We start from the raw sequence: 19,383 nt of genomic DNA, 5'->3' as shown, positions 1-19,383 counted from the left end.
GGTCGGCTGACCGATCCAGGCACTCGCAGCGCCCTTGGAGCTACTGTATCGTGCTGGATCGGTCGCCTGACCGATCCAGGAGGATACAGTATGCTACTGTATCTCACTGGATCGGTCGGCTGACCGATCCAGTGGCACAGTTCAGCCTCTGATCGGTCTGTAGACCGATCAGAGTTCTGATTTCAAGTCTGGACTCTGATCCCCAGCACTGTTTCGTGCCAAACCCATACACTGCAAACATTTAAGCATAATACACATCCTACTAACATGTGACTAACATTCTAACAACCTAAACTAGTAATCTAACTTAACATGGGGCATAGTTTAGGAATTCATGGCAACCCACAACTACAAGTGCATAGAACATGAAAGTCACAACCAATGGGTAAAATGCTAAAGTAAATGCTAATGAGTCAAATGCTCAATTCGCTATGTCCCCTAAGACCTTTTATTCCAGTTCCTGCCACACACACCACCTTCGCATTGACCCCCAGCCTCCACTGCTAGTCCATTTTCCTTTTACCTGTATCTGCAGTATAAGGAAAATAGTATCTGTAAGCCAACGAGCTTAGTAAGAAACCATCTACCTCACAAAAACATGCAACGATGCAATCATGGATTTAAATCATGCTATTTGAAAACATGCACTGAAAAGCTAAACCATGGCATCCTGAAATCTAATGGCATAACATATAAGCATGGCATATACACTGGAATCATGGCATAGCAAGTAATAACACTAAGCTAATCATAAGTTAAGCTAACTGGAACTAAAGCTGTAACTGAAACAAACTCCACTAGCATATCTGATTTTGAGTTTGAAACTAATACATAATAAGTGAAAATAATAAACATGCTGTAGGGCCCGGCAACCGTACTTTGCTGTGCGCGCATCCCTAACTAGACCCGGGTTTGCAAGTCCCGAATTTAGTAGGGTTAACTAGGTTATCTAAACCTAGGGACGACTGTGGGAGCCCAACCCAATGGATATCTAATCCAGTACAGTGCCAACTGAAAGTAAAATACTGAATAGCTAATCTGTTTTGCTGAAACTAGGTTATCTGAACCTAGGACTAGGTTATCTGAACCTAGAGGCGACTATGGGAGCCCACCCATTGGATATCTAATCCATATAAGCTGAAATAACTATTTTACTGGTTTAAATGCTTCTAATGCATTTATCTAAGCTGTTAAAATGCCTAAGTTGCATTTTAGCTGATCTAATCATTTTATCGAACACTTGGTGTGCCTAAACCCTCCTCTCCATTAGGGAATCGCTTCTAGGCACCCAACAGCGTCTATGATCCCCAACTGAAGGAGAATAGACGTATTCGGCCCATCTAAAAGCGCTAAACTAATCCCTAATTGGCGAAGAGAGCTAAATACACCCTAGGTATCGATAAAAATCTGCATACATCCTAACTAGAGCATAAAAACTCAAGCGGAAACTATTATACTGCAGGTGAGGGGTTTCTTACCTTCTAATCGTAATTTCTTACGATTCTATTCGCTAGAACTCCGGTGGAGGTGGTCCTCTCGACGATCCGCTCACGTCTTCGCGTTCCTCTCGCGGAGGAGAGCCTCTTTCGTGTAGGAGTCGTCGCCGGGAGATGGCCCTAGGGACCTTGGGGCTTGGTGTGCCGTGCGTGAGGGAGAGGAGAGGGTGGCGTCGGCGTTGAGGGTTTGGAGAGGGAGAAGGTTGTCGAACCAAGCAAAAATAAACCAAACCCACTTAAACCTTCTATTTATATTAAGTGGTTAATTCGGCTAAACCCAACTTAAATATAATCGTTCCCCTCCTCTTTCAGCACAGCCCTGCTGGGTCAACTGGTTATGACATTGTCCCTCTAAATCATAGGTCTCGGGTTCAATCCCCGCCTAGGCCGTTTTACGCTTATATTTCTTTTTGCTACTTCCGCTACTCGGAAAATTCCGGAAAAATATCTAAAAATTCCAGAAAAATCCTAGAATATTTCTAAAATAAATTTGGGAATTTTTTTCGGGCTTTACACTAAGTGTGCAGGAACTTAGGAGCATAGGTAGTCGAGCGGAAGATGCAGGCAGCGAGAAGGACGGCACACGGTGCGTCCGAGGGACGAGGCGCTACGGAAGAGTACACCGGCGGACGAGAAGGAAACGCGCGGTGGTTCCGAGGGACGAAAGCCGGAGCGGAAGACTGCTCGAGGAGCAAGAAACGCAACTAGCGAGAAGGAAGACATGCGGTGTATCCGAGGGACGAAGACTGCAGATGAGTACACCGGCGGACGAAAAGGAAACACGCGGCGATTCCGAGGGACGAGAAACCGGAAGGAAGCCTGCTCGAGAAGACCGGAACTTGGGTTCGGGTGAGCCCTTTTACGGATGGCAGAGATCACCCAAGCAAGCGGATTCGGAGTTGAAGACCCGGACCGAGGCAAACTGAACCGGAGCAGTGGTCCCCGGATGAAAAAGTCAACATCGGTTGACTTTAGGCTCCGGGGCCCCCGGAACAGTCTGGGGTGCCCGGAGCAGCCGAGGGCGCCCGGAACCCTTCTGAGCTCCCGGACCAGAGTTGTTGACCAGATCGCGTCAAACGCGATCTGAACGTTGTGGGATAAAGTTTTATCCCCCCAGGGCGTCCAGAACCCTTCCAGGCGCCCCGACCAAGGCTATAAATATAACCTTGGTCTAGAAGCTTTTCATCAACTCAGTACATTCCATTTCCAACACTTGTATGCTACTGTTCTAGATTAGTTTCTCTATTTTACGCTTTCACTACTGTAAGAGGCTTCTCCGCCTGAAGGAGATACTAGTGCTACATTCCTTGGATTAACAACCTCCTTGGTTGTAACCAAGTAAAAATCTTCTGCCTCTTTCTTTCTGCTTTTTATTTACTGCTTCAATTTTATACAAGTGTACTGTTGAGAGTTCGAGAAAGGGTTGTCTTATTTTTGCAGGCTATCCAACCCCCCTTCTAGCCGGCTGCAACGGTCCTACAAACTTTGAACCCTTTGACATAATCAAAACTCAGGTTCGATCGTCGGATGCTTCCGGCACTAACAAAACCTATCCAGTACCTTCTCCATATAGCTACGTTGAGACACCCATAATCTCCCTGCAACTCTATCCCTGTGAATCTCCATCCCAAGAATCTTCTTGGCCTCTTCCAAATCTTTCATGTCAAATTTCTTGCTCAGCAGCCTCTTCAATTTATCAACCTCTTTCATTTTCTTCGCAACAATGAGTATGTCATCTACGTATAGTAGTAAAAAAATCAGTGATTCATCTTCAAAGCTCTTCATATATATGCAACAATCATACTCACATCTCATATATCCGTTTTGAATCATGTATGAATCAAAACATTTGTATCATTGTCTAAGAGATTGTTTCAATCCATAGAGCGATTTCTTCAACTTGTAAACCAACCGCTCTTGTCTATGTTGATTAAATCTCTTAAGTTGTGACATAAAAATCTGCTCCTCCAAATTTCCATGAAGAAATGCCGACTTCACATCCATTTACTTCAATTGCAAATCGTGATGTGCCACCAAAGCCAACAAAGCTCTAATTGATGTATATCTTGTCACTAGAGAGAACATTTCTTCATAGTCAATCCCCTTTCTACACCAAAGTGAAATCCGTTCACCCATTAAGGCTAATTTACATCATAGTAGAACCAAAAGTAGCAGGATCACAACATAATTCTAGATTTGTCAGTCAGTGATATAAAAATCATATGAAATTCATCTTTGATCCGAAAAGGGTTCTGTAAATTGGTAATGAAAGTAACTAAATTTTCTACATTTAAACAGAAGACACCGAAGTGAAATTCATTCACCCATTGAGGTTAATTTACACCACAACAGAACCAAAAGCAACAGGATCACAACATAATTCAGATTTGTCATTCAATGGTATAAAAATCATATGAAATTCATCTTTGATCCGAAAAAGATTATGTAAATTGGTAATGAAAGATAACTAAATTTCCTATATTTCAACAGAAGATATCGAAGTGAAATTCGTTTACCCATTGAGGCTAATTTACACTACAACAGAACCAAACCTAACAAACTATAAAATCCTAAACTTCACAAGACATAGAAGTTAAATAAAACAATAGTATGGTTGAGAACATGTCTTTAAATCTTAGCTACCAACCCCTCCTTTAGTTGTCTTCTCTTGGAGCTCTAGAACCGGTGGAGTTGGGCGAGGTGAGGGTTTAGGGCCGACGGAAACAAAAAGACAAGGTGGCGTTCTAGGTGAGGGTTTAAATAAAAGAGAGAATTTTGGACTTGGTTCAATTTCTAATTCCTACTAATTTTATAAATGTTAAGTCCTATATATTATTTTTATAAAACTTAATACTAAATCTAAATAGAAACGTATACCCATGGTTATATAATTCCATATATATTTTACTTAGTCATATAAATTTTATTCATGATATATATAATTTATAATACTATAGTTTCTTAATTAGTTTATATGCACTATATATTTTTACACGTTCTATATCTTATATCTTCCTTATTTAATTTTATTTATACTTTATAATTTATATTATACATTTTATATTATATAATGATTAGATGGATAATTTATACACATAAATTATATAAATACTAAGTCTTTATATATTTGTATTTTTTTTATTTTCTTAATATAATTAACTAATCCAAATTTCCTAATTGTAGGCTAACTTAATTAATTAAATCTATTTATGTAAATAAATTCTTAATTGAATCAAGTAAACAATTATAATTACCCCAATAAGTATCCTTAATTAAATAAATTTGAAATCTAATTACATTATAATTAATCTAATAAATCTCCTTAATTAAATAAATCCATATTCTAATTAAATTGTAATTTAATCCAATAAATCCGCTCAATTAAGTAAGTGGTTTTGAACACTACATCTACCATGGATGCCAATAAGATTTTCCTAGGAAAGGTTTGTAGTGTATACCTTATAATATAATGATTTTTCATTTTATGTTCAACTGAGTGGAGTTCGTTAATCATATCTTAGATCCAGGCATGTAATAGACTTGTTGATTCTTTATTCTGTATTTTGATGTTATATAATTTATTTAACAACAAATCTTTCTTACATATCTTACCGTCGAAGGTTCCTTCAAGAAGTTTGATCAACTTTTACCAGAGATCTTTGGCGCTGCTGAATGGTCCAACTCGATTCAGTTCATCTTTGATTAGTTCACATTGTAGGGCTCGAGTCGCCTTGTCATCAGCCTTGATCTTTTTCATCAAGTGTGTGTCCCATTTTTCACATGACACATGTGCTCCAGTGTCATCAACTGGTAGGAAGAAGCTCGTTTGGATGATGATCCACATTTCTACCTAGGTATTCAGATAATACTCCATTCAGTCCTTCTAGTAGCCAAAATCCTTGCCGGAGAAAAGGAGCGGGTGTGCGGTACTATAACCTTCTTTGTGGGTCATTGATAGAAAATCTTGCGCACACAAAAAATAATGAATGTTCCAAGACTTTGTCTTGGATTAATGGTGCAGTATAAAAGAGAAAAGGCAGAAAAAGCAGCTCGAATGGTGTTGTTCCAATTTTGAAAAAACAAATTGACAAATCGACAAATTTGTCAGGAGAGGTTATCAAACCAAATCTGATGTATGGCAAAAATTTAAAAACAAAAAAAAAATATAAGAATTTATTTTTACAAAAAAACGGACGAGAAAGCAATGAAAATGAGTGTTTGAACGGTAGTTGTACCGATTCAGAATATCCCCGCTTTGATACCAATTGTAGGATGAAAGCACTATAGGGGGATGAATAACGCTCGTGGCTTTTACATTCATTTTTCGAAAAATAAAGTAAACACTGCTGAATAGTAAGAAAACCAAGCAATCAAAAATCAAGCTAACACTTTTAGTTTTACTTGGTTCGGAGTCTGTGACGACTCTTACTCCAAGGCCTACACTCGTTGAATGTTTACTTAGGCAATTCACTATCAATTCAGTGGATTACAAAGACAAGTGCAATTACAATTGAGTAGATTAAGTATAATAAATGAAAAACTATACTGACAACTTAGAGGGTTGGAGATGCGAGCTTTCGGTCGTCGGAACAGCGTTACAACTTCGTGGACTTATCTTTGGAGAAGCATACAGGAGCAGAAGATGTTCGAATTTGTTGTCCCAAAGTGCTGGTCAAGGCCTCCTTTTATAGCCGAGTTAGACTTGATCTAGATCCACTGATCTCGGGATTAGTGTTTGACTCAACGTTGATCTGTCGATCGATCCCCTTGATCAGTCGACTGATTCTACCTAAATCAGCCCGACTTCTTGTCCAGATGCTACCGTTTCGGATGAGTCTTCGTTCGATCGACCGATCCTGCAGTTCGATCGACCGATCCTGCAGTTCGATCGACCGATCCGCTGATGATCACCTTCTTATCTGATCCGATCAACTCGGTCTAATCAGTCTGCTGCTTATCCACTGTTTGATCGATTGAACCCGACGTTCGGTCGACCGATCCCTTGGTCAAGGATGGCCATAAGCTGATCTGATCACTTGGGTTCGGTCGACTAATCCCAACGTTTGGTCGCCCGATAAAGGTAAAATCCTAACTTGCAAAATGTTAGTCTTCCTGTAAAACAGAGTTAGAATAATAGGCAAACAATATAAAAATTAACTTTTGACAGTCTCCGGACTATCCAGTCCTGACTTTGAGTTTCGCTGAAACTCTAGGTCGGACCGATGCCTACTGTTCCCTCTTCGAGGAACGCGTCCTCACCTACTCCTCTCAGGAAAATTACCTTTTGTCAGATCGGCTCTTTAGACCGTCAGAACTTTTGCTCAGCATCCAAGACTTCAGGACTTCATGTTGAACATTCGATCCATGACCCGCCCAATCTTCCACCTGGTGTCCGTGATACCCGAGTTTTCGCCTAGAGTCCCTGACTCTAGGACTTCATCCAAAGTCCTTGATCCACCAAGACTTCGTCCAGTCCCCCGGATCAGGATTTCATTGTCTAACCACAATTAGGACTTTCCACCTGCCTAGCCTCAACTAGGACTTTTCATTTGCCTAAGATCACTTAGGACTTTCCTGCAAACTCAGTTACACTTGTTAGATCACAAGATAATTTAACTTTTAACCCCTTTGTTATTATCAAAACACAGGTTCGATCGTTTGGTACTCCCTGCATCAACAACATCAATAATTTTTCAATTTTTACAAGAAAAATGTATCATTACAACTTTAGGATAGCGAAAATTTAGTTAACTTTTACCATTACAAAACAAACATCCAAACCATCCACTTATGAATAATCGTCATCTTAAGTTGCATCACCCCAACCTCTGAAGCATAGGTCATTGTTAAAAGCATGTGAAATAGTAATAAAAAAATACATCAAACCCATATTCTCATGAATACTGATATTAAACCGAAAAGACCTTACATTTAAGATTGAGAGCTCCTAATATTGTCTATAGTTGGCATTTGAGAGCTCATGTCTTCCAATATTTTAGAGAAATTAAATCATACAATAACAACAATAACAATCAAATCTTATTTCATTAGGTGGGGACAACTAGAAAATAAACCATAATTGAAAAAAAAAAAACTCAACTACAATAAAGTGAGAATCTAAAAATAAATCATACATGTTTCTTTGGCCTATTTTGTACACTTCTTTTACTTGAAGTTCTTTTATTGTGTCTAATCTCATTACAAACTTTGCAAGTGACATGAATTGATCTTTTGTGACCCTTTGAAGGTTCATTTGGCTCCCTCCTACTAGATGTACCTTGTTTGAACATTTTATTTTTTCTCTTGTGAGTTGGAGGCTTCAAAAGAGGAATTTGAGAGTTTTTTTTGTCCATTTAGATTTATCAGAAACGACATTGATCATCCCATTATACGTCCTCAAATATGCCTCCCTAGTCAAGTATGGATCCACATACTGCATCGGAACATATCTCATGTAATACAACACACCGCATGTTTATAGGGCACTCCACAAACTTGCCACTCTATACATTCACAAGTTTTGTCCTTAAGATTGACAATGTACTTTTTATCATAATAAATTTCAAATAAAAATTCAGAAGAGGGCCTAGTAACTTCCTCCCCTCTCTTTGATTTTTCTCCACTTTAGCATTTACCTTCGGTGGTAAACTGGTTTGCCAAGTTAAAGCTTTCTAATACCTCGTAAAGAATCTCTTCATGACCTTTGGTAAACTGGTTTGCCAACAATGGTATCACTGGCATTTCTCATTTTCCCAAAAATGCATTGAAGGGTTCTGTTATTATATTCGTAACCTGATCAACTTTGACATCTAAATCAAATCCATGTCTTAACCAAGTACATGGATGTTCTTTGCATGTTTCCATCAACCACTTATATGCCACAAGGTCAACTTTTTTCATTTCATCCATGACATCTTTGAAGTCTTGTTCTGTGTAGGCTTTAACGACAATCCAAAAAAGTTTCCTCAGCTTAGGACCTAGAAATTTAGCTTTGAAGTTTGCATACAAATGCCTAGCACAATACCTTTGTCTTAAAGTTAAAAATACTAAATTAATTGTCTTTTTCAACACCTTTCGTCTATCACTCATGAAAGTAATAGCTCTTTCATCTTGCATGCATGTATGTAAGCAATCAAAAAAATTATGTCCAACTATCTTCATTGTCCACTCACAAACCAGCACTATAAATAGGAAAAAGTAGTATTAGAATAATATAAATCTGAAAATAATTTTCAAAAATTTGAAGTAAAATAATAGGAAATAGTAATACTTGCAATTGGAAAAATTCCAAAGTTCGCATCCAAAGCCACTGCAATAAGTAATTCACCCTCCTTGTATGACCCTTTTAAGAAATAACCATCCACTCCAATAAAAGGTTGCATTCTTTAATATACCTTTGGAATTGTGATTCAAAACTTATGAAAATTCTTTCAAATTTAGGTGCACAATGTGGATTACAAATATCAAGGCCATCACATTAAATTTCACATAAGCTCCACTGTTTGATTCCTTAATTGCAGCAATGTATCTTGGTATATTAGCATAACTGTCTAAATAGTCTCCTGACACTACTTCCATTGCAATTTTCCTTACCCTAAACAGTTTACTAGAATGAGCATGGATTCCATATTTTGACCTTAAAGCACAATCTAGCTCTTCCGCCAATTTTGGTGTATTGTTTTTGTATTCTTCTTTGAATTTATTTGCAATCCATTTTGCTGTTGCTCCAACACCTTTCAAATTCCTGACACAAGTATGAACTCCTTTTATGTTTTTTTTATCTATGTCACTCCATGAGGAGAGGTGGATGCATGTAACCTCCATAAACAACCAAAACCATTATTGCACAGACCAGTAACCCTCACTTTATCATTCTTGAGCTTTTTCAGTTTAATTTCTTCTTGAATTGTATATCTAGCAAGAATGTCCTTGAAATATTGCACATTATCAAATATATGCCCTTCTTTCAAAATTATAATTTGATTTCCATTATGATTGATGTGGATATACTCATGAGGCCCAAAGGTGATAAGGGAGAAGATGGAGGGCATTTTCGTCATTCTATATATTAAGGGTTTTGAGTTTACAAGGAGCATTGTTCACAGATCGAGGGGAGAGAGAGAGAGGGAGGGGGGTGGTTTGGCTGCCGCCACCGCCGCTAAGCATAGGGGATTCTGATCCACCGCCAGGTAGAGACCAGCAATGCCACCGGTCGCACACATCACACACCTCCTCCATCGTCGTTGGTGAACCCTTGCTCCCCTCCCCTGCTTCCTCTCTCCGCTGCCTCCTCCAACGGCCGTCGGCGCGTCTTGCTGCAGCCGACGCCTCCAGCGGGCGTCGACACCTCCTCCAGCGACCGTCGGAGCCTCCTGCCGCTGCCTCCAACAGCCACCGACGCCTCCAGCGGGCGTTAACACCTCCTCCAGCGGTCAACGGTGCCTCCCGCCGCTGCCTCCAGCAGCCGCCAACGCCTCCAACAGCCGTCGACACCGCCTCCAGAGGGTGTCACCTCCCGCGATAGACGTTGCCTCTTCTAGTGGTAGTCGTCACCCTCCGAGCAGTTGCCGTTTGAGGGCTCAGGTTTATCTACTCTGGCCTCCGAGTCGAGATGATGTTCGGCCTACAAACCGATGTGATATCCCGGCCTAGGTGTCGCTGTCATATTTCGGCCTACGTGTCACATTTTGGATCCATGCTGCACCGGATTCCCTATCATCACCCCTAGATCCGGCTCCTCAGCTGACTCACACTCATTTACCCTGCACGATTGCGACGACTCGATCAACATCGCGACCAGCTCACCGATCCATCCAAGAGCGCCCCCCGAGGCCAGGGTACGTCACTGTACTCATCTTGTATTTATTTAGTTGTTCTACTATTATTCGGCTGCTTATACATTCGTGGGACCCGCCTCGAGCATTGAGCTACCAAGGACCAGGGCAACCAGATCGCTAGCTACAGGTACTGTTGACCAGAGGACTTCTGACGACTTGGTCAACACAGAAGACAACTCACCATCCGGGTCATGGAGATGCGGTCAACATTCCAGCCACGTCACTCCGACAGTTCCGTCTTCTCAGATTCCAAACAGGATTATATTGGCGTCGTCTGTGGGAACTTTGCCTGATCTGGAACGTGAAGATGGACAACGTCGGAAAATTTTGCCATCCTCATGACCTCGGTGGGTTTCGACAAACATATCATATGCTCTTCACTCCACGGGTATTCGGGAGTCGAGGAACTAAGTCAGATCCTCTGCTGGTCGGCAGGTCAGTTTTTCCGTTATATTTTCCCTTTTGGTCATAGGTTATGTCATTGTTCCCTGATCGAAGACTCCCGTGCCGATTGGCCGGGTTTATATTACATTATATTAGAGCCACGAGCTCAATGTCGAAGATTCTCATGCTGATAGGCCGGGTTTATATTATATTAGAGCCACAGGCTTAATGTCGAAGACTCCCATGCCGATCGACCGGGTGTATATTATATTTGAGCCACAGGCTCAATGTCGAAGATTCCCGTGTCGATCGGCCGGGTTTATATTATATTAGAGTCACATGCTCGATGTCAAAGACTCCCATGCCGATCGATCGGATGTATACTATATTTGAGCCACAGGCTCTATGTCGAAGACTCCTGTGTCGATCGATCGGGTTTATATTATATTAGAGTCATAGGCTTAATGTTGAAGACTCCCGAGTCGATCAACCGGGTTTGAAGTATATTAGAGCCACGAGCTCTAGAAGTTGAGCGACGACTATAAACCCTAGAAGTCGAGTGGCGACTATAAACCCTTGAGTCAGAGACTCCCGAGCCGATCGGGCGAGTTTGAGTTATATTAGAGCCACGGGCTCTAGAAGTCGAGCGATGACTATAAACCCTAGAAGTCGAGCGGCAACTATAAACCCTTGAATCAGAGACTCCCGAGCCGATCGGTAGGATTTGAGTTATATTAGAGTTACGGGCTCTAGAAGTCGAGCGGCGACTATAAACCCATGTCTCCACAGACGATCGAGCGACGATCTTAAACCCGTATCTCCCCCGTTCAGGGTCGAGCGGTCTCCACTGGTCTCAGACCAGCATGTCATACTTCCTATCTCCCCCGTTCAGGGTCGAGCGGGCTTCACTGGTCACGGACCAGCATATCATATTCCTTATCTCCTCCGTTCGGGGTCGAGCGGTCTTCACTGGTGGAGGACCAACTTAGTAGATTCTCTTATCTCCCCCGTTCGGGATTGAGCGGTCTTCACTGGTTACGGATCAGCATATCGGATCTCTTATCTCCCCCATTCGGGGTTGAGCGGTCTTCACTGGTTGCGGATCAACATATCGGATCTCTTATCTCCCCCGTTCGGGGTTGAGCGATTTTCACTGGTCGGGAACTAGCTTAGTAGATTCTCTTATCTCTCCTCGTTCGGGGTCTTGCAGTCTTCACTGGTTGCGGATCAGCATATCAGATTTTTTATCTCCCCCGTTCGGGGTCGAGCGGTCTTCACTGGTTGGGGACCAACTTAGTAGATTCTCTTATCTCCCCCGTTCGAGGTCGAGCGATTTTCACTGGTCGCGGACTAACATATCAGATCTCCTATCTCCCCCGTTTGGGGTCGAGCAATCTTCACTGGTCGCAGACCAGAATATTGGATCTCCTATCTCCCTCGTTCGGGGTCGACCAGTCTCCACTGGTCGTAGACTAGCTTGTCAAAGCATTCATCTCCCCCGTTCGGGATCGAGCTATCTCCAATGATCTCGGACAGGAGTATCCCCACTGATCTCGGACCATCGTATCGTCACTGGTCTGGGACTGAAGTATCTTCACTGGTCTCAGACCGCAGTATCCTGCGGATTCCATGCCCTTCGGTCACATGAGCCTCGCATCCACTCGGGACATCGACGTCGTGCTTTTTGCTCTCGCGATCCTATCCTACTCGACATCATCCCACTCAGTACTACTCGATTGCCGGGCCAACATTTTACGATCGTCTGATCGGCATTCTCTGGGCCGCTCGTTCAACACTCTCATAGTCATCCGACCGCCACACACTTAAACTACTTGGCCGAATGCTCGACATTCGCTAGATGGCCTGGTCAGCAGTTTATGATCGACTGCCGACATTCTCCCGGACACTTAGTCGACACTTTCGTTGCCGCCCAATCTTTATCTCATGACCATCCGCTTAGCCACTTCTTGTAGTTTCTGACATCCTTGTGATCGCATGGTCGGCATTTTACGGTCACCCGGTCGACATTTGGCTCACCCAGTCACATTTTACGATTATTCGGTTGACATTTTTTCAGTGGCCCGCTTGGCATTCTCCCGATCCATCAGTTAGCATCTTCTCGGTCGCACACTCGGTATCGCTTGCCAAGCGTCTCTCCTAATCAATGTCCTTCCGATTGCCTAGTCGACATCCTTCAGATTGCCCGGTCGACATCCTTGCGGTCACGTGCTCGGCATCCTGCGTGTCACTTGGTCGGCTATCATTTTACTCGTCACTCACTTGACGTTTTTTGGTTCACTCCGCATCGGTCTGGTTATTTCGCGTGGTTCACTCGACATCGCTACCATCTCTCGTACAACACCATTACTATAGCGACCGCTTGCGAGGCATTATACGATGGGTTCAGCAATGTGACCTGATATCGAGAGCAATTCAGCTTTCGCGACCGATTATCTAGTTAGTCGGACTTGCGCCTCTTTCGACTAGACTTGAAGGAGAGGCTTGTGATGCGGATATACTCTTGAGGCCCAAAGGTGATAAGGGAGAAGATGGAGGGCATTTTCGTCATTCTACATATTAAGGGTTTTGAGTTTACAAGGAGCACTGTTCACAGATCAAGGGGAGAGAGGGGGAGTTTTTTGGCTGTCGTCGCCGCCAAGCATAGGGGATTCTAATCCGCCGCCAGGTAGAGACCAGCGACGCCATCGGTCGCACACGTCGCACTGCCGGTCACACACCTCCTCCATCATCGCCGATGAGCCCTTGCTCCCCTCCTCTGCTTCCTCTCTCCGCTGCCTCCTCCAGCGGCCGCCGACGTGTCTTGCCGACGCCTCCAGTGGGCGTCGACACCTCCTCCAGCAGCTGTCGATGCCTCCTGCCGCTGCCGTCGCTACCTCTAGTAGCCGCCGACACCTCCTCCAGCGGCCACCGGTGCCTCCCGCCGCTGTCGCCGGTGCCTCCAGCAACCGCCGACACCGCCTCCAGCGGGCGTCACCTCCAGCGACAGACGCTGCCTCCTCTAGCGGTCGCCGTCACCCTCCGGGCAGCCGCTATTTAAGTGCTCAGGTTTGTCTACACCGACCTCCGAGTCGAGATGATGTTCGTCCTGCGCACCGATGTGGTTCTGACCATCGAGCCGTTATATTTCGCTCTTCGTACCACTATTACGATTGGGAGTTACTGGCATTATCCAGCCTGCGTGTCGTGCACAGGCCTACGAGCCGCTGTGGTATCCCGGCCTAGGTGCCGCTGTCATATTTCGGCCTACGTATCGCATTTTGGATCCATGCTGCACTGGATTCCCTATCATCACCCCTAGATCCGTCTCCTCAGCTGACTCACACTCATCTATCCTGCACTGTCATGATGACTCGATCAACATCGCGACTAGCTCATCGATCTATCCGAGGGCGCCCCCTAGGGTCAGGATACGTCACTATACTCATCTTGTATTTATTTAGTTGTTCTACTATTATTCGACTGCTTATATATTTGTGGGATCCGCCTCGAGCATCAAGGTACTAGGGACCGGGGCAACCCGGTCGCTGGCTATATGTACTGTTGACCAGAGGACTTCTGACGACTTGATCAACACAGAAGACAGCTCATCATCCGAGTCATGGAAATGCGGTCAACATTCTAGTCACGTCACACCGACAGTTCCGTCTTCTCAGATTCCAGACAGGATCAATAATCATGTTGAAATTCAAAATACTCCCCTTCTATGTTATCACTTAATATTGCAATCGGATTCCTTTCTTATAAATCTTCATCAGTGTGATAGATTGATTGATCTTTATCAGAATTGTAATCACTCAAATTTTCCTCCTGCTCCTCCTCCTCATCATTTGACTCATGAAGTGCACACTCATCATTTTTAGCATTTTCTTCAAATTCAGAATCATTCCATTCAAGAATCCCTTCAACATCTATGCTCTCCTCTTCATCTAAATTCATCATTTTCAAGTGACTTTGTGGAAATGATATTTTCATCTCCATAAACTTTTGTCACTAGTGAGCTACCAATTATATTTTGAGAACTTTCAACTACAGGACAATGTATTATGTGTGAATTTACACAAACATTTTGCAATCCAATAGAAAGATATATTGCTATTAAACTTTGTATGTCTTCATAGTTATTGATAATAACCACATTACTTATGTTAGGCAAGATACCTTCTACCATTACTCTATTACTTAATAGAGACAAATACTCATAACAAGTTGAACTCAAATTTTCTACAATCAATTTGTCTCCCAAATAGTTGATCTCCAAATCAAACCACATTTCCTAGAACAATAAAAATATGGAGAAAATCAGTACAAGATTAAAAAATTTGCTATAGAAATCTTGTAACTATAATGAAGCATTTTATCAAACATATTATGTGTAACTATAATGAAGCATTTTAGATTTGGTTAAATTTGGGATGGACGACTTTGGCAGGCATGGATGAATTGATTATAGTAAGGTAGAAGAGATGTGGGATAGGATAAAGATTCTTTCTTCCAAGCTTGAAAGCCGAATCTCTCTTTTTCTCTCCTGAAGCAACTGCCTAAGGAAAGAGGAAAAGCTTGACATCTCCATTAACATGTCTCTTGCTTGATTTAAAAACTTTGCAAGTTCTTAAATTGCAGTAAAGTTTAAGAAAAATGAACTTCAAAGATTAATAAACTAACCTATGTTCAAAGGGCTTTTCCTGCAAGAGGACAAAATTGTAGCTGTAAACTATTTCTTACTGGGGTGAAAGAAGGGTTTTTGACAATGGTGAAGATGTGGAAGGGGAAAGGATGGAGTAAAATTGATTTTATTAAAATATTTATTAAATATATTTAATTATTGAAAATAAAAAGGTTTTTTATTTTATTTATTAATTAGACAATTACATAAATGACCCCCAATTTGGAGGGAAATGTTGCCAAAAAAAAATGATGTGAGGGATTAAATTGAAGTAAATTAAAATTATAAGGACTATTTTACAATTGAGTTGAAACCCCAGGGACCAAAATAAATATTATCCATTATAATCAAATTATTATATATATATTTTTAATACTTATGCTTTTCTTTTTCTTAAATATATTTAATTTTTCTTCATTTAATTTATTTTATGAGCCATATATATATATATATATAGTCTCCTAATAAAAGGTGAGATGTCCTCATTGATAGATGAGCCTGCAAGAAGTAAAAAAAAAAAAGCAAAGAAGAAGATTAGAATGGAGATCGGATTGCCCTGACCTTCTATTTCGATGCTTAAGATAGATCTCCAGAAACATAAAAATGTGAAGAAGAAACAGTAGTTGAGTAATGAAATATGAGTGCGTATAACAATAAGCATAGTCTAAACCTTGGCTTGCGGGAACAATCTTTTATAGGAAATACTTCTGATAAGATGTCACATTTGTAATAAAGAATATATTGTTGGGACACTCCGGAACTAGAGAGGGGGAGTGAATAACTCATCTCGCTTCATTGAAGATGATTTGCAGCGGAAAACTCGAAGTGAACTCCTCCAATGCTAACACAAAGAATTTATTTGATATTTACCTCAAGATGAGATAACTAATCCAAGGATTCACATACGAGCACACTTTCCACTATTAAAAACACTCCTTCTCAGAACAATCCAGATGTAAGAAACCTCGTACAAACTTACACAAGCATACAACTTGAAATAAGAAGTAAATGTTGGAACCCCAAGCTGTTTTGATGTGATCAAACAAGTTAAGTTAGGTTCTATTTTGTCTAACCCTTGTGTCTAAGTGTGCAGGAGCTTAGGAACACAGGAAGTCGAGCGGAAGACGCAGCTAGCGAGAAGGACGACACGAGGAGAGAGCCGACGGGCTCGGTGCGTCTGAGGGACGAGGTGACCGCGGAAGAGTACACCGGTGGGCGAGAAGAACGTGCGCGGCGTTCGAGGGACGAGAAACCGGGAAGGAAGGCTGCTCGAGGAGAAGGCCAGAACTTGGGTTCGGGTGAGCCCTATTCCGGATGGCCGAGATCACCCAAGCTAGCGGAGCCGGAGCGAACAAGACCCGGACCGAGACAAGCTGAACCGGAGACGAAAAGTCAACTTCTGTTGACCTTAAGGCTCGGGGCGTCCGGAACCATTCCGGGCGCCCGGAGCAGCTTGGGGCGCCCAGAACCCTTCCGGGCGCCCGGGATGAAGTTTTTGACCAGATCGATTCTAACGCGATCTGAACGTTGGGGGATAGAGTTTTATCCCCCCAGGACACCCAGAACCCCTTCGGGGCACCCCGACCAGTGATATAAATATAACACTGATCTGCATAGCTAATTTAACCAACTTGTAATTCATTTTCTATGTGCTTTCTATTCTTTTGTACTGTCAACGCTGTAAGAGGCTACTCCGCCCAGAGAAGAATCAGATAGTGCGTCATCTTTGCCTTGGATTAGCAATCCTCTGATTGCAAACCAAGTAAACCCTCTGTGTCTAAATTTGTTTCTAATTAGTCTCTTTCATTTATTATTACAAGTTCTTTTAAATTAGTTGAATATCCGAGAAAGGTTTTTGGTTTAATTTTTGTAGGGCAATTCACCCCTTCCCTCTTGCCGGCCTCCAAAGGGACCAATAAGTGGTATCAGAGCAAGACGCTTCAGGAGGACTAACCGCCGATCGAAGCAACGAGATGGTCGGACCAAGCATCATTCCACCAAAATTCGAGGGGGACTTCGCAAACTGGAAGCGACGTATGGAGGTATTCCTAAAAACTGATTTTGAAATTCGGTTTATTATGAAGTATGGTTTTGTAGCTCTGATGAATCAAGATGGAGAAGAAAAAGAATAGAGCCATTGGACAAAGAAGGAGCAGAATGAGTCTGTAGCGAACAGCCATGTGGAATATCACCTGATGAGCATGTTGCCGCCTCAAGAGGTCAATCGCATTAGAAGCTATTCATCTGCTAAAGAACTCTGGGAGAAGTTCCTGGAACTCCACGAAGGCACGTCCGAAGTGAAGCTCACTAGAAGAGACTTCCTCCGAAACAAGCTGATGAACATCCGTCTGGAAAAAGGTGAGAAGGTAGCCAATCTACACGCGAAGGTAAAAGAAAAAATTACTGATCTCGAGAACCTCAGAGAAACGGTAACAAATCGAGACACTATACGCTACGCACTCAACGCGTTTCCCAGAACTTCAGAATGGACATCAATCGTCGACGCCTACTACATTTCGAAAGACCTGGAGGTAAGTACTTTAGAAGAACTGTTCTCCACTCTTGAATTGCATGAAACTAGGTGTGCAGGAACAAAGGAATCAAGCCAGATGATCGCACTAAACGCAACCAAATGGGATGAACCCGAGTCAGACTCAGAAGATGATCAGGAAGCATACATGGTAAGAAACTTTAAAAAGTTTTTTAGATTTAATAAATTTAAAGAAATACAGAATAAAAAGAATCCAAGAAATAGAAGAAGGATGTGTTGCTACCAGTGTCAAAAGGAAGGACACCTAAAAGAAGATTGTCCAGAACTAAAGAAAGACAAAGGCAAGATTCCCAAGAAGCACAAGAACCTAAAAGCTACTTGGGACGACACTTCTTCATCTGAGTCCGAGATTCAAGAATATGCCGGATAGCACTGATGGCAAGCTACGAAGGGCAAAGTACATCAGAACCCAGCATCGATTAAGGGGGAGCGACCTCAGATGAAAGTAGCGAAGCAGGGGGAGATTCAGGCTTCAAGGGGTTCAAGTCTGATATGGTAAGTGAGGTATGCCTCTTACCCCCTGATGAACTTTACTTTGGTATTAAGGCAATGGAAAAATCCATGTATAAATTAGAAAATAAAAAATACCAAATTAGAAAATGAAATTTTAGAAACAAAAAGAATTTTGGCAAAATCATGTCTTATAGAGGATTTTGAAAAATTAAAAATTGAAAATTGAAAATGAAAAACTAAAAGAAGAAATAGTAAGGCTGAAAAAGTCCAACGGTTCAAATGGTTCTGCTTTTAAAAATTATAGAGGACTAAACTGGTATTATAGGTTTCACCAAAATCAAATTAGAAAAATGTCAAAGGCCTATGTACCTAGAAAATATTTAATTAACCCTGTAGGTAGGAATCTCTATTGGGTTCTGAAAACATATTTAACTTAAAATTTTAAATTAAACTTAGCATTTTTCAGCAAGAAAGTTAAACAGATAGTTTCTTTATGAGGCTTTGTCTAAGGAATTGATTGTTGCTCCAATAACCAAGAAGACCTGGTACCTCACCACGACCTGGAAGCCAAAATACTGAAATCAAATGTTTAATCAATTTTCTGGAAAAGTATTAAAGTTAGAATTAAATAATACTTAAAAGTTGTTAAACATTTGTTTTGAAAATTTTGTTTAACTTAGAAAATGTTTCTGTTGCAAATATACTTTAAAGGGTTATTCAATTTATTTTAGAAAATATTTTCAAAAATATTCAGTTAAAAAAAATTACTTAGAAATTTTTTTTTGGAAATTGCCTTAGAAATTTTTTTGACTTAGATTTTTTTAAAAATTTTTTATATAAAAAAAATTGTCTTAGAATTTTTTACTTATGGAATTTTTTTAAGGAAATGCTGAAATAAATTTCAAACTTAAATTTTAAAATAAAATTTTAACACTTATGATTTATTTCTAAAAAATGTTTTACTTAAATTTTTTTATG

Source organism: Zingiber officinale, chromosome 4A (genome assembly GCF_018446385.1).
Source record: "Zingiber officinale cultivar Zhangliang chromosome 4A, Zo_v1.1, whole genome shotgun sequence".
Lineage (NCBI taxonomy): Eukaryota > Viridiplantae > Streptophyta > Magnoliopsida > Zingiberales > Zingiberaceae > Zingiber > Zingiber officinale.
Note: the sequence above shows the minus strand (reverse complement) of the source record.